Below are 14,809 nucleotides of genomic sequence, written 5' to 3' on the forward strand. Positions count from 1 at the left end.
TGTGTAACTACATCAAGGGTACACATTTATGATATGCATACATACTTATATGTGATAAGCATATTTTGCTACACTATATATTATACTTTAATAAAAATTGAAACAGTTAATTGATTAAAAAAAGCTAAAGATGTAGATCATATATCTAATTGAAAAAAAATTAGAATCTGGTTTTGCAGTATCATGGTTAAGATCATATTTTATTTAGAGAAATTAAAACCACAAAGATGAATCTAATCAATGTATGTGCTGCCTGTTAGTTTTTGAAAAAATTTTATTTAAAATATCATGTCATGTTTATCTCAATTCCTGAATTCCGAATGAAATTAAAATGAACTTTAGAGACCCTCCCTTCATTCCATAGAATAGCTGTTGAAGGGACTTAGAATTCACCACTTTTGGCCTTCATTTCTCAACCTTAATCAGTTTCTCCTGGTGGAGGGAGAGAAATGGAACTTTATGGACTGAGGCTAGAGACTAAAAGAAAGACTACAATGACTAAAAATCCAAATACATAAAATAAAACTTTCCTATTGCCATGCTAAACCATGTAAAGAAAAGAAGGAAACAGACATGTGTGAACTGTCCTCCAGAAACAATGACAAGTTTCCAGAGGTCTTTAATGTTGGGGAACCCGGGAGCAGAACATTTGCAAGCTGTAGTGGGGATGCTTTAACAATCTTTACTCCCTTTCCTTTTAAAATGCATTTGTTGCTAACTGGGACAAATTGATCCCCTCCTGTTATAAAACCATCCCAGGGGAATACCTGTTGTCATGTGTGGGCATGCCTTATCAATGCAGCCACACCTGGCAGATCACAGGGGCCCTGGGGTATTCAGAGAGTGACTTGTGAAGGTGCTGTAAGGGGATATTGGAGATGGGCCCTGGGTCTTCTCCTGCACATCTGGCCACCATGCTCTGAAAGCAAGAAGATAGAGGCCATTTTCTGCAGCCCAAAGGGTCTTGTTGGGCTGTTTTATTCCAAAGGGAGTGCAAAGAATCTGGCTCAGGAACAACACCCTAAGAGAGAATCTCCTTCCTCTCACACAGACTCAGAAATCTGTTATCTCATTCTATTATATTTTATTTAAAGTTGACTCATTACCTTCAGCAGATAAATATGTTCAGGAATCTCCAATCAGATAAACACCTGCACCCTACCCACATTTCCCCTACCTGCACACCTGTCTTCCTGCCCTTCCAGCAATCACTGTACCTGGCTTCTTCTCTTCACACCTGAGTTAACAAAACACAGGTGAGGGCCATCTCCCATTCTGCCCCAGTCTGGCTTCTATTCCCTATATTACACCAGAAGTTTCTCTCTAGGTCCACCCAATTGCCAAGCCCATTGACACTCATGGTTCAGAGCACAGGATGCTTCTATGCCCATGAAGGTGGGAAACAGTCAATGGAAGTGGACTGGGTGAGGATAGGGGTGACTTGAAAACTAGTATCTCTTCTCCCAGTCTCTCCCAGTCTTCACAAGTCCAAAATGAGCTCTTGATTTTCCTTCTTCCCCAGTGTCTCTTCTCTCAGTTCATGGAACCTCCTTGCACTACATTGCCCATGGCAATACTGTGGTGACATCTTTGATTTCTCTTGCACTCCATATCTAAATGCATGTGCAAATTATATTTCAAAAATGTATCCTGTTGTTTCAGTTTCTGAGGCTGCTCCATCAAATACATGAAAAGGGTTGGCTTTATTAAACAGTGGGAATTTATTAGCTTACAATTTTAAGAACAGGAAAATGTCCATATTAGGAAATCATCAAGGTAATGCTTTCTTCCCAAAGACCAGCTGCCGGCAACCCTTGGCTTCTCTGCCACAGGGCAAAGCAAATGGTGGCATCTGCTGTTCTCTCCCTTCTCTTCCAGGTTTTGTTGATCTCCACTTCTTGCTTCCATGGTTTTCTTTTCTCTCTCTCTGTATTCATTCCATCCCTTATAAAGGGCTCCACAAATAGGATTACAAATAGGATTAAGAACCATTCTGAAGGAGGTGGGTCATACCTTAACTTAAATACCCTCATCAAAAGGTCCCATTTGCAATGGGGCTACACCTACAGGAATAGACTAGATTTAAGAACATGTTTTTCTGAGTACAGACAGCTTCATACCATCACATATCCAAATACTTCTCATCACCTTCATCTCAACTCTACATGTCCATGCCACCACTGTCTCTCTCCAAGACCACTGCAATTGCCTGTTCACTGGCTTTCTTGCTTCCACCTTGAACCTCATGTTGTATTCTCCTCACAGAAGCCAGAATGTTCCTTGTTAAAGTAGAATCTGATGATGTCAATTCTGTGCTCACAATCAACCATTGCTTCTCATCACACTTAGAAGAAAATCCAAAGTTTCCATCATGGTCCATCATGGCTATTCTCCAACTTCTTCATTTCCCTACCTCTCTTCTTGCTCACTGGGCCTCCTTGCTCTTCCTCCAACACAGAAAGTCCACTCTTTACTCCAGTCCTTTGCCTCTCTGCTTCCTCACCTGCAAAACTCTTTGCCTTCACTTAACTGAGATTACTCATCAGAGTGGTTTTCCCTGACCACATTCTCTCCCCACACCTTTCCTTTTTTTCAGAGCATTTGTCCTCACCAACATTACACTACTGACTGACTCACTTACTTGTGCATTTATTGGCTTTTCACTCGCTGGTCTGTCAGCAACACTAGGGTTGGGGCTTTGCCTGTTTTGTTCACCACCTTATTCTCATTGTCTATAGCTGCACCAGTCCAGTGAATGCTGAATCCATAACCTTCTGATATTTTCAACTCCTGTATTACTCTCCTCCATCCACCCCAGTCACATGCTGGGTCCACAATGTCAAAGGAGAATTTTTGAAATGCAAAATTTAAAATACTAATAAAAAACCTTTAATATTTTAAATTAATTTTTTAAATCCTTTTAATTTTCTACAAGTTTAAGGATAAAATCCTCAATTCTCTAATCCAACATGTGATGTCCTTCATGATTTGGATTGTGCCGGGACCCCTGCCCTTGCCTTTAACCACTCTTCACAAGTATCTGTGGATGGAAACCATGTAAACTAACTTGTAATTTTCCCTTGAACCATGTCTTCTTCTGTCCATGCCTGTACCCTGTTGGAACTTTCCTTTCCCCTCTTCTGCAACTATATAACCTCTGCTTATTTTTAAAGATCCAGATAAAGCATGGCATCCTCCAAAAATCTTTTCCGACACCCCCATCCTCCAGGCTGTATTAGATGACCCTGTGCAATATCCATCACAAAAATTACCATGGTATGGGAAACTGTCTGTTTATTCATTTGTCTTCCTTACTAAAATCTATGGATAGACCCTCCTTTTTATTGTACCCTGGATTGCCATATTGCCTACTACAAAAAGTCCAAGGAATATTTACCAATTGAATGGATGGAAGGTTGGATGCCTCCTTGCTCTATATTCTTTCAAACGATACAAAATTATGTCCAAACTGTTGGCTATCCCATGTTTAAAAAATTTCAGCTGTGTGTACAATTGCCAAGAGAACTTGCTTTTTCTGCTAGTTTTGGCAAGTTATTGGAAATAAGTGGATTCTATGCCTACTGGAGAAAATAAAACCTTCACTATACTGAGAACTGTACATGGATAATCTCATTTATCTCTCACAGACTCCTAGGATATGGATATTACTGTCATTGTCTAAAAGCACATAGTTAATAATGAGGTAGAGTAATGATTCCTACTCAGATAGCCTTGGTTAAAAACCTGGGGCTTTTAACAATTAGTCATAAAGTGAAATATTTTAGTGTGGAATAAGAGGAACAAAACTATATATTACTCTAATTAGTCACTAGAATGTGTAACTATTTTGGCAATGACCCCATTAATTTGTAAACATTTGATGGGAGGAAAGTCCCATTGATGAGTACAGTCTTCAAAAATTGGAATCATGTATTCATCATTTTCTTGGAGTTAGCACACATGTAATGCTTTATTTTAGATATATAGGGAAAGCAAGAAATGAACAGACAGTAAGGATTCAAAAAGGTAAACATACAACAAGAAAAACTTTCATTAAAGAAATATAGATCATCAAGGGTTAGTGAGTTTATTTTCTTTTCAGCACTATAAATATATCATTCCATCATCCTCTGTTTTCACTGTTTCTGCTTTGAAATCATTCATGTGTCTTACTGTTGCCTCCTTGATGTTAATACATCTTTTTAAGTATTTGTGGCTTATCTAAAGATTTTTCTTCTTTTTGTTGGTTTTCAGCAGTTTACCATGATGTTCTCTAGCTATGATTTTGTTTTTATTACTGTGACTCGGATTCACAGAATTTCTTGCATTGGTGATTTGTATGAATTTGGGGAAATTGTGAGCTATTAACTTTTCATATATTGTTAACCATCATGTCTTCTCGTCTCCTAGTTGCCCCTCAATTATATTTATATTTGACTTCTTCATTTTGCCACAGTTACTTTTGACGTCTTTTTTTTTTTTTTTTTTGTATGTTATACTCTTTTTGATTCTGTATCATTCTGGATATTGTATTCTAGTCTATCTTCCAGTTTACTGATCTCTTCAACTGTGATCAATTCATTGTTAAACTCGTCTATTGAGGTCTTCTTAATTTCAGTTCTTGCATTTATCAGCTCTAGAATTTTCATGATTCCTTTTTTTAAATCAATTTAAGTTTTCTGCTAAATCCTCATTTGTCTTTGAATTTCTTTCATCATATTAATCACTGTTATTATTAAATCTATATACCATAACTCTCACATCTAGATGTGTTTCTATTATCTATTTTTTTCCTTTGGTCCTATCTTCTAGTAAACCTGGAAATTTGCTATTGCATGGTATATATGTATAAGAAATTATAGAAGCTTTCTATGCACTTTCCCATAAGGTTACCACTAACCACCATGGTAATTAAGCACTTGAAATGTGCTTGGTTTTGTAGAAAATGCTCACTGGATTTCAAAGACTTGGCAAAAAATATAATGTAAAATAACTCACAATTTTATATTGATTGCATGTTGAAATGATAATATTTTAGATATACTGGTTCAATAAAATATAATATAAACATTAATTTCACCAGTTTATACTTTTTTAATGTGGGTGCTAGAAAATTTTAAATTACATATTGGCTCAAATTATATTTCTACCAGGCCATGTTTCTCTAGATGATAGTATCTCCCTCCAGGGAGGGTTTACCTTAACTATTTTCTGTCAAGCAGGTATAGAAGGGAAGATCACACCAATTCAATTATGATTGAGATGATTTGAGGCTGCTTGGCACTCTTTTCAATGCCTGGTAGAGTTCCGGTGTACTGTAGTCCTTCAGGGATCCTAACTGAAAGACTGGAGAGTTTATTAGGGCCCCTTCTCAGTGACAAACCCTTACCTCAAATTCCTCAGCACTGTGAAACTGCTGAAAGTTCTGTTTAGCTTGCCAACCAAATGTTTAAAATATGAAGATTACTCAAGGGAAAAATTGGCACAAAATGTCAGGCCCACTTCTCTGTACTTTTATACTCACTAGGAGGTTGATTCCTCAAGTCTCATGCTTTCTGGTACCTTTAAACCTCTATTTTTGCCTTCCCAACCCCATGTGACTTCTGAATGCTGAGCCTTTCCACTCCATGCTTTTTATGAATCAGTAAATTCCTGGAGGAATAAAACTTTATAGAATGCTCAGCTTACCTCAGAGTGTTTCCCTTCTCTCTGGGATGTTGGCCAAGTTCTAGTTACCAGATGGTTCTCCAACATCTTTGAACAGAAGCCTTGGTGTTTTATCCAGCTTTTCTAATGAGATATCAGCAGGATCGGGCTGTTACACACTAGACTGTTAAAGTCAGAAGTAGAAGTTCCCACAGCCATCTCCCAACACTACTTCCTTCCCCATAAATATTAACCTCCTTTCTTTTCTTCTTTGTTCATCTCTTGAATATATAAATTCTGTTAGAATATACCTTCCAATGTCAAGCTTTCCAAAGTGAAAATGGAACACCTTGCATTCCACTCAAGATAAGCTGCCTAAATAGGACCTGTCTGTCCTTGTCCTGAGGCTTGGGCTCTGTTGGGAGCAAACATGGGAGTTCTAACAAATTAATAGTTACATTTTTGGCTTTTGTTAGGTTTTTAGCTTTAAAAGTTTGGAGACTATCCTCAAGTTCATTTCTGTCGTTGTCATAGTCCAAGAGGGCCATGCCAGTCCAAAGGCCAAAGAAGACAATGAGCATTTTCTGATACATGAACTTTTATTCAGGACTTACAGGGTGGAGAAGTTGTGGAGAGATCATGACGGCTCTCTCAGGCTGGGCAGGCATCGCGTTCACAGGGAAGATGACTGAGTGATGCAAAAAGGGCAGAAAGCCTTTCATAAGGGTTTAAGACAAAGGCCCTCCTAAGGGTGGGGGGAGCATAGATGCAGGAACAGGTTACTTTGACCTGGGGGATGGTGCAGAAGGACTGGAATAACACTTGAACAATTACATTTTGCTCTTTTTGTGAGACTAAGAGCCTCTCACTTCCTGCCTGCTTGCATAAAGTTACATTTTAAGGTCAATTTACCCTTTTTCTCTTTACTGGCTTAGAAAGACAATAGGTTAAACATTTAGCTGCCTAGATCATGCAGACTGCTGTGCACCAAAGATCTGCAGGCCTGTTTTGCTCAGGCCACAGGTTGCCACAGTTGTATAGAACTTTGGGAGCTGTAGTGAGATCAAACCTACTAGTTCACTATCACTGGGATGTTCTTTCCATTCACCATGCCCTCTAATGTGTCAATTAGTGGCCATTCTCCCTCTGCCCTGGTAAGAACCCTTCATTTAACACTTGACTGTTCATGGGGAGGCAGTGCCCTCCAGCTCCAGCCAGGGAGCATGACCTTGAACTTACTGCTACTCCATACTCAGCAGATGTCAAGTGGAGAGTGACTTGGCAGTCCATTTTTTCCCCTATATAAGTAATTATCTGTGCCTGGATTAAATCACACTGCTAGCTGTGTACACTGATCACACCATAAGGGGAGCTAAGAATCTTTATTGAATTACAGTTTGGGTTAAAGTCATCAGTAGCCATGGAAGATTACAAAAGAAAGAGCTGATTTCACTTGAGGACATATTTCCTTCGTTAAATATTACCTTCTTTTGAAGACCATTGGAAACTTTCTCTCTGGTGTAGGATGAGGAATGACTATATTGCTCCTCGGAAAGTCTTTTTATTTTTGCATTACGAACATTATGAATTATGTAACTCATGGTGTTTGCTTCTCTGTGTTGACCACTTAATAGCTTACAGTCATAATTATAGCTTTCTTCTAACAAGTGTATGAGATTTCATCGCATACATTTGCTATGCTCACCTCAAGTCTGGTTTTGTAGTGTCTTTCCTAACCATAGCTTTCTCTGCACACCTCTTGGCCTTGGCCATGGACAGCACTCAAAATTAGACTCACCTCTTCAATTCCTTCAACAACTGTGGTTGCCATTTTATTGGTCTCTCTGTTTCCAGTCTCACCTTCTCCTCCCAATATTCTCTGCATTAGGCAGAATAAACATCTGTATTAGTTATCTATTGCTGTGTAACAAATTACTCACTAAATTGGTGTTTTAAAACAACAAACATTTATTATCTCACCATTTCCATGGGTCAGGAAACTAGACATGGCTTAGCTTGGTGTTTCTAGCTCAGGATCTCTCCCAAGGTGAAGTCTGGGGCTGTGTTCTAGCTTGCTAATGCTGCTGGAATGCAAAACACCAGAAATGGATTGGCTTTTATAAATGGGGGTTTATTTGGTTACACAGTTACAGTCTTAAGGCCATAAAGTGTCCAAGGTAACACATCAACAATGGGGTACCTTCATGGGAGGATGGTCAATGGCATCCAGAAACCTCTGTTAGCTGGGAAGGCACGTGGCTGGCATCTGCTCCAGAATTTTGCCTTCAAAATCACTTTCTCCCAGGACATTCCTCTCTAGGCCTCAGCTCCTCAAAAATGTAACTCTCAGTTGCTCTTGGGGCATTTGTCCTTTCTTGGCTTCTCCAGAGCAAACATCTGTTTTCAGGGGCGGTCTCCAAAATGCCTCTGTAAGCTGAAGCTCCTCTCTCAATTCCAGTGTGTTCTTCAAAGTGTCCCTCTTGGCTGTAGCAAACTTGCTCCTTCTGTCTGAGCTTATATAATGCTCCAGGAAACTAATTCAGACCCACCCTGAATGGGCAGGGTCACACTTCCATGGAAGTTATCCAATTAGAGTCATCTTCCTCAGTTGGGTGGGTCACATCTCCATGAAAACACTCAAAGAATTATAATCTAATCAGCACTGATTATCTGCCCACACAAGACTACATCAAAGACAATGGCATTTTGGGGGACATAATACATTCAAACCAGCACAAGCTGTGATAATCTCTGAAGCTCAATTGGGAGAAGATTCACTTCCAGACTCACTCACACGACTGCTGGCAGGCCTTAGGTCCCAGTTCGCTGTTGGTTGGAGATATCGTTTCTTTGCCACATGGATTTCTCAATATGGCTGCTGACTTCCCTTAGAGGGAGTGAGAGAGAGAGTGGGAGAGAGTGTTCAAGATGGAACCCGCAGTCTTTTGGTAACTCATCTTGGAAGTAGCATCCCATCCCTTTAGCCATGTTCTATTGGTTTGAAGCTAGTCACTAGGTCCAGTCTATACTCAAGAGGAGGTTATTACAATAATGTAGAGATTCTGGGAAGTGGGGATCATTGGAGGCCATTTTGGAGGTTGTCAACCATATCATCTAATTACAAAAGGCTGAGCCCACCTCTGCTGAAAATCCTTTGTTAGCTCCCTAGTGCTCTTCAAATGAAGTCCAAACTCCATGATCTATGACTGCTGCCCACTCTTCTGGCCTTATTTTGAGAAGCTTCATTTCTGGCCCATTTATTTTTTCTAGAAAGAAGAAAATGTATTACATTCAGTTTCACCTTCTTTCTGTCCCAGATGCTATTTTCAAAAAAAAAAAAAAAGAAAAACAGCAAACTTATCACAAGTATGAAATAGAATATAGGAAATGTTGCCAGAGTAATGCACAATGCAAGACTTTGTCCATGAATCATTTACTGTTGGCTATAACTGAACAAAAATAATAAAAACAATAGTAATACCTAGTATTACCCTGTGTCAGGCACTGCTCAGAGAACTTCACATTTATTAACTTATTCATCCTCAAAACACCCTATGCAATTGTCCTTCTCATTTCACAAATGAGGAAACTCAGAGTCCATGACCTTAAGTAATCTGCATACTGCCATGGCTAAGGCAAGCAGACATGATCCAACAGGCAACTCCTTGGAAGTGAGTTCTTCTTTCCATGCCTCTCCAAATGTCCAGTGCCAGTGCTCTCTCTACTTCAGGGGGTCAGCACCATGTTCTTGGAAACTGATTCAAGGATGCTTCCTGAAAATAGTGTTTGCTAAGATAGAGGGTGATAAGGCAAGTTTCTGAGACATTTTTAGTATGTATTAGGATTTCATGAATTTGGTAATATAAGAAGAATTTTTTGTTTATTTACTTTTTCCCTGAAATAATCCTTTTGGAGCAAAGATTGTGTTTAGGGGGACCTTTTTCTAGAAAGCTTTCAACCTGATTCTTTTCTTTCCCAGAAAAATGAGCACCATGACAACTGTGGTTGGAAACTGGTCTGTACAGGGTGACTTAAACTTCCTCTTATCTGTTTCTTCTTCATTCACTGAAGTGGGCTGATGGTGGCCCCAGAGATATGTTCATGTCTCAATCCCCAGAACCTGTGATTATTATCTTATATGGCAAGACCATTAAATTCTATGGCAAAAGATGTGATTAAGGATTTTGAGAGGAGGAGCTTATCTTGAATTATACTAGTGAGCTTTAAATGCCATTACACAGAGGAGGATCCAAGATGGTGGATTAGGAGAGACAGAGCAAAATATTTCTCCAAGAAAAACACTAGATAAAAATCAGAAAGTGCTCCAGAATACCAGTTCCAGGGTTGTACCAGCTGGAAAAGGTCTGCTACATCCACAGTGACTGTGCACTTGGGGAAACTGAGAGCCTGCATTCGGAAATGAGTGAGTGAGGCTGCTGGGGAAATGGCAGCCCCAATGCAGTGGGGAGAAACCTGGGGTTGGCAATCGGTGGTGGGTTATTTTAAAAACCCAAAAAATGGCTGAGGATCTGGCAGCTAGAAACACGCAGTCGAGTGTGGTGGGGAGTGCCTTCCATGCCCCAGGCACCCACCTCAGTGTCTGGTGTGGATGATAGTCTTTTGCACACCCACAGCTAATTGTCCTGGAGCTAGGAATGGCCCACTGCAGCAGGAGGAGGTCTGCAGAAGTGGGAAGTTACCACACTCCATATGGCCATCCTCTCAGTGGGCTGGGAATGCCCCTGCATGGCGCCATGGCTGGGAGCTTCCCTAGGGGATTTAGTTCACCTGTGACATTGCCCAGACTTCCTCCACAGAGTGCACAGCTTGGAGGCAGGGTCCTGCATAGAAGTCCCAAGGGCCCTATACCAATCCCAGGAACTTGTGGGCCTGCAACAGAGAGAGACAGTGGGGTATCTGAGCTGAAGGGTTGGACCCATGCAACAGTTTTAAGACTCCAGGAACAGCTGGGAGATGTGAATCTTAAAGCCTTCTTCCCTCCCTAACTGTACAGGGCACACCCCCCACCTTCAGGGCTGGCAGCACCAACTACACATGGAAATTTTATGCACTGATTGGATGGATGTCCACAAAGTTCAGACCTCCACTTGCCACAGAGATGAAGTTTGGGAGAACTGGCTTGAGGGTAATAGGTGGCTTTGGGGTGCCTTCTGCTGGTAAGTCAGGGAAAGTGCACTCCACCAAGCTGTAGCTCTGACAAATTATAGATAATTGTTCAAAAAAAGCCCGCATATCATAAAAGAACCCTATCAAGATAAGCAAATGCCAAGAGGCCAAAAAACAACAGAAAATTTTAAAGCAGATGAAGAAACCAGAAGATATGGGCAACCCAAACCCAAACACCCAAATCAAAAAATCAGAGGAGACACAGTACTTGGAGCAATTAATCAAAGAAGTAATCACAAACAACAACATCATGGCACAGGATATAAAGGACTTGAAGAATACTGTAGAAGAGCATAAAGAAGAATTTGCAAGAATGAATGGAAAAATAGACAATCTTTTGGAAATAAAAGAAACTGTTGATCAAATTAAAAAGATTCTGAATACATGCAGTACTAGATTAGAGGAAGCTGAGGAAAGAATAAGCAAACAGGAAGTGAGCAAGCTTGGAAGTGAAAGTACAAAAGAAAGAATGGAGGAAAAAATAAAAAAATTCAAAATGGAGCCCAGGGATATGATGGACAACATAAAGCACACAAATATAGGAGTCACTGATGTTCCAGGAGGGGAAAAGAAGGGTAAAGGTTTAGGGAGATCATTCAAAGAAATTGTTGGGAAAAACTTCCCAGCCCTTCCAAACAACATAAATACCCAAATCATGGACTCCCAGTGAACTCCAAACAGAATAAATCCAAATAAACCCACTCTGAGACATATTCTGGTAAGACTGTCAAATGCTGAAGAGAAGGAGCAAGTTCGGAAAGGAGCAAGAGAGAAGCAATACACTACATACAAAGGAAGCAACATAAGATTAAGTAGTGACTACTCAGTGGCCACTATGGAGGCGAGAATGCAGTGGTATGACATATCAGAAATTCTGAAAAGAAAAATTGTCAACCAAGAATTCCTTCTCCAGCAAAACTCTCCTTCAAATTTGAGGGAGAGCTTAAATTTTTCACAAACAAATGCTGAGAGATTTTGCTAATAAAAGACGTGCCCTACTTCAGATACTAAAGGGAGCCCTACTGGCAGAGAAACAAAGAAAGGAGAGAAAGGTATGGAGAAGGGATCAGAACTAAAGAGATTTAGTAAGGGTATATTAAAAGAAATAAAGAGAGAGGGGGACAAAACACATCTAACAAACAAAAACCAAAGGATGGGATGGCTGATTCAAGAAATGCCTTCACAGTAATAACATTGAATGTGAATGGATTAAACTCCCTAATTAAAAGATATAGATTGGCAGAATGGATTAAAAAATATGAACCATCAATATGTTGTTTACAAGAGACTCAGACACAGACACAAGAAATTGAAAGTGAAGGATGGAAAAAAATATTCCATGCAAGCTATAGCCAAAAGAAAGTAGGAGTAGCAATATTAATCTCAGATAAAATAGACTATAAATGCAAGGATGTTATAAGAGACAAAGAAGGTCGCTATGCACTAATAAAAGAGACAATTCAATGAGAAGAAATAACAATCATAAATGTCTATGTTCCCAATCAAGGTGCCCCAAAATACATGAGACAAACATTGGCAAAACTGAAGGAAGCAATAGATGTTTACACAATAATTGTGGGAGACTTCAATACATCACTCTCTCTTATAGGTAGATAAACCACACAGAGGACCAATAAGGAAACTGAAAACCTAAACAATATGATAAATGAATTTGAATTAACAGACATATACAGAACATTACATCCCAAATCACCAGGATACACATTCTTCTCTAGTGCTCACAGAACTTTCTCCAGAATAGATCATATGCTGGTCCATGAAACAAGCCTCAGTGAATTTAAAAAGATTGAAATTATTCAAAGCACATTCTCTGATCACAATGGAATACAATTAGAAGTCCATAATCATCAGAGACTTAGAAAATTCACAAATGTCTGGAGGTTAAACAACACACTCCTAAACAATCAGTGGGTTAAAGAAGAAATAGCAAGAGAAATTGCTAAATATATAAAGATGAATGAAAGTAAGAACACAACATATCAAAACTTATGGGATGCAGCAAAGGCAGTATTGAGGGGGAAATTTATAGCTCTAAATACATATATTAAAAAAGAGAAGGAGCTAAAGTCAAAGAACTAATGGAAAACTGAGGAAGCCAGAAAATCAACAGCAAATTAATCCTAAACTAAGTAGAGGAAAAGAAATAAAAAGGATTAAAGCAGAAATAAATGATATAGAGAACAACAACAACAAAAAAAGCAACAGAGAGATTAAATAAAAACCAGAAGTTGGTTCTTTGAGAAGACCAACAAGATTGACAAGCCCCTAGCTAGACTGACAAAGTCAAAAAGAGAGAAGACCCAAATAAACAAAATAATAAATGAGAGAGGTGACATTACTGTGGATCCTGAAGAAATTTAAAAAATATAAGGGGATACTATGAACATCTGTGTGCCAACAAACTAGATAATGTAGAGGAAATGGACAATTTCCTGGAAACACATGAACAACCTAGACTGACCAAAGAAGAAATAGATTCAACCAACCAATCACAAGCAAAGAGATCAGTCTTCAAAAAGCTTCCCAAAAATAAATTCCCATGGCCAGATGGCTTCACAGGGGAATTCTACCAAACTTTCCAGAAACAATGGACACCAATCTTACTTAAACTCTTTCAAAACATTGAAGAAAATGGAACACTACCTAACTCATTTTATGAAGCTAACATCACTTTAATACCAAAACCAGGTAAAGATGCTACAAGAAAGGGAAACTACAGGCCAATCTCCCTAACAAATATCGATGCAAAAATTCTCAACAAAATACTTTCAAATCAAATCCAAAGACACATTAAAAAAATCATACACCATGATCAAGTGGGGTTCATTCCAGGCATGCAAGGATGGTTCAACATAAGAAAATCAATCAAAATGGAAAAATCAAATAATCATCTAAATTGGTGCTGAAAAAGCATTTGACAAAATACAGCATCCTTTTTTGACAAAAACACTTCAAAAGGTAGGAATTGAAGGAAACTTCCTCAATATGATAAAGGGTATATATGAAAAACCCACAGCCAGCATAGTACTCAATGGCAGGAGACTGAAAACCTTCCCTCTAAGATCAGGAATGAGACAAGGATGCCCATTGTAACCACTGTTATTCAACATTGTGCTAGGAATGTTAGCCAGAGCAATCCAGCAAGACAAAGAAATAAAAGGCATCCAAATTGGAAAGGAAGAAGTAAAACTGTCATTATTTGCAGATAATATGATCTTATGTCTGGAAAACCCTGAGAAATCAGTGACACAGCTACTTGAGCTAATAAACAAATCTAGCAAATTAGCAGGATACAAGATTAATGCACATAAATCAGTAACATTCCTACACATTAGAAATGACCTAACTGAAGAGACACTCAAGAAAAAGATTCCATTATCAATAGCAACTAAAAAATCAAGTACCTACAAATAAACTTAACCAAGGATATAAAAGACCTATATGTAGAAAACTACATAATGTTACTAAAAGAAGTAGAAGGGGACTTAAAAAGATGGAAAAATATTCCTTGTTCATGGATAGGAAGGCTAAATGTTATTAATATGTCAATTCTTCTCAAACTCATTTACAGATTCAATGCAATTCCTATCAAAATTCCAACAACCTTCTTTGCAGACTTGGAAAAGCTAGTTATCAAATTTATCTGGAAGGGGAAGATGCCTTGACTTGCTAAAAACATTCTAAAAAAGAAAAACAAAGTGGGAGGACTTACATTTCCTGACTTTGAAGTTTATTATAAAGCCACAGTAATCAAAACAGCATGGCCCTGGCACAAAACTAGATATATTGATCAATGGAATCAAATTGAGAATTTGGTGATAGACCCCCGGATCTGTGGTCAACTGATCTTTGATAAGGCCCCAAAACCCACAGAACTGGGATGTAACAGTCTATTCAACAAATGGGGCAGGGAGAGCTGGATTTCCATATCCAAAAGAATGAAAGAGGACCCCTA

The sequence above is a fragment of the Choloepus didactylus genome, chromosome 10, assembly GCF_015220235.1.
Source record: "Choloepus didactylus isolate mChoDid1 chromosome 10, mChoDid1.pri, whole genome shotgun sequence".
Classification (NCBI taxonomy): domain Eukaryota; kingdom Metazoa; phylum Chordata; class Mammalia; order Pilosa; family Megalonychidae; genus Choloepus; species Choloepus didactylus.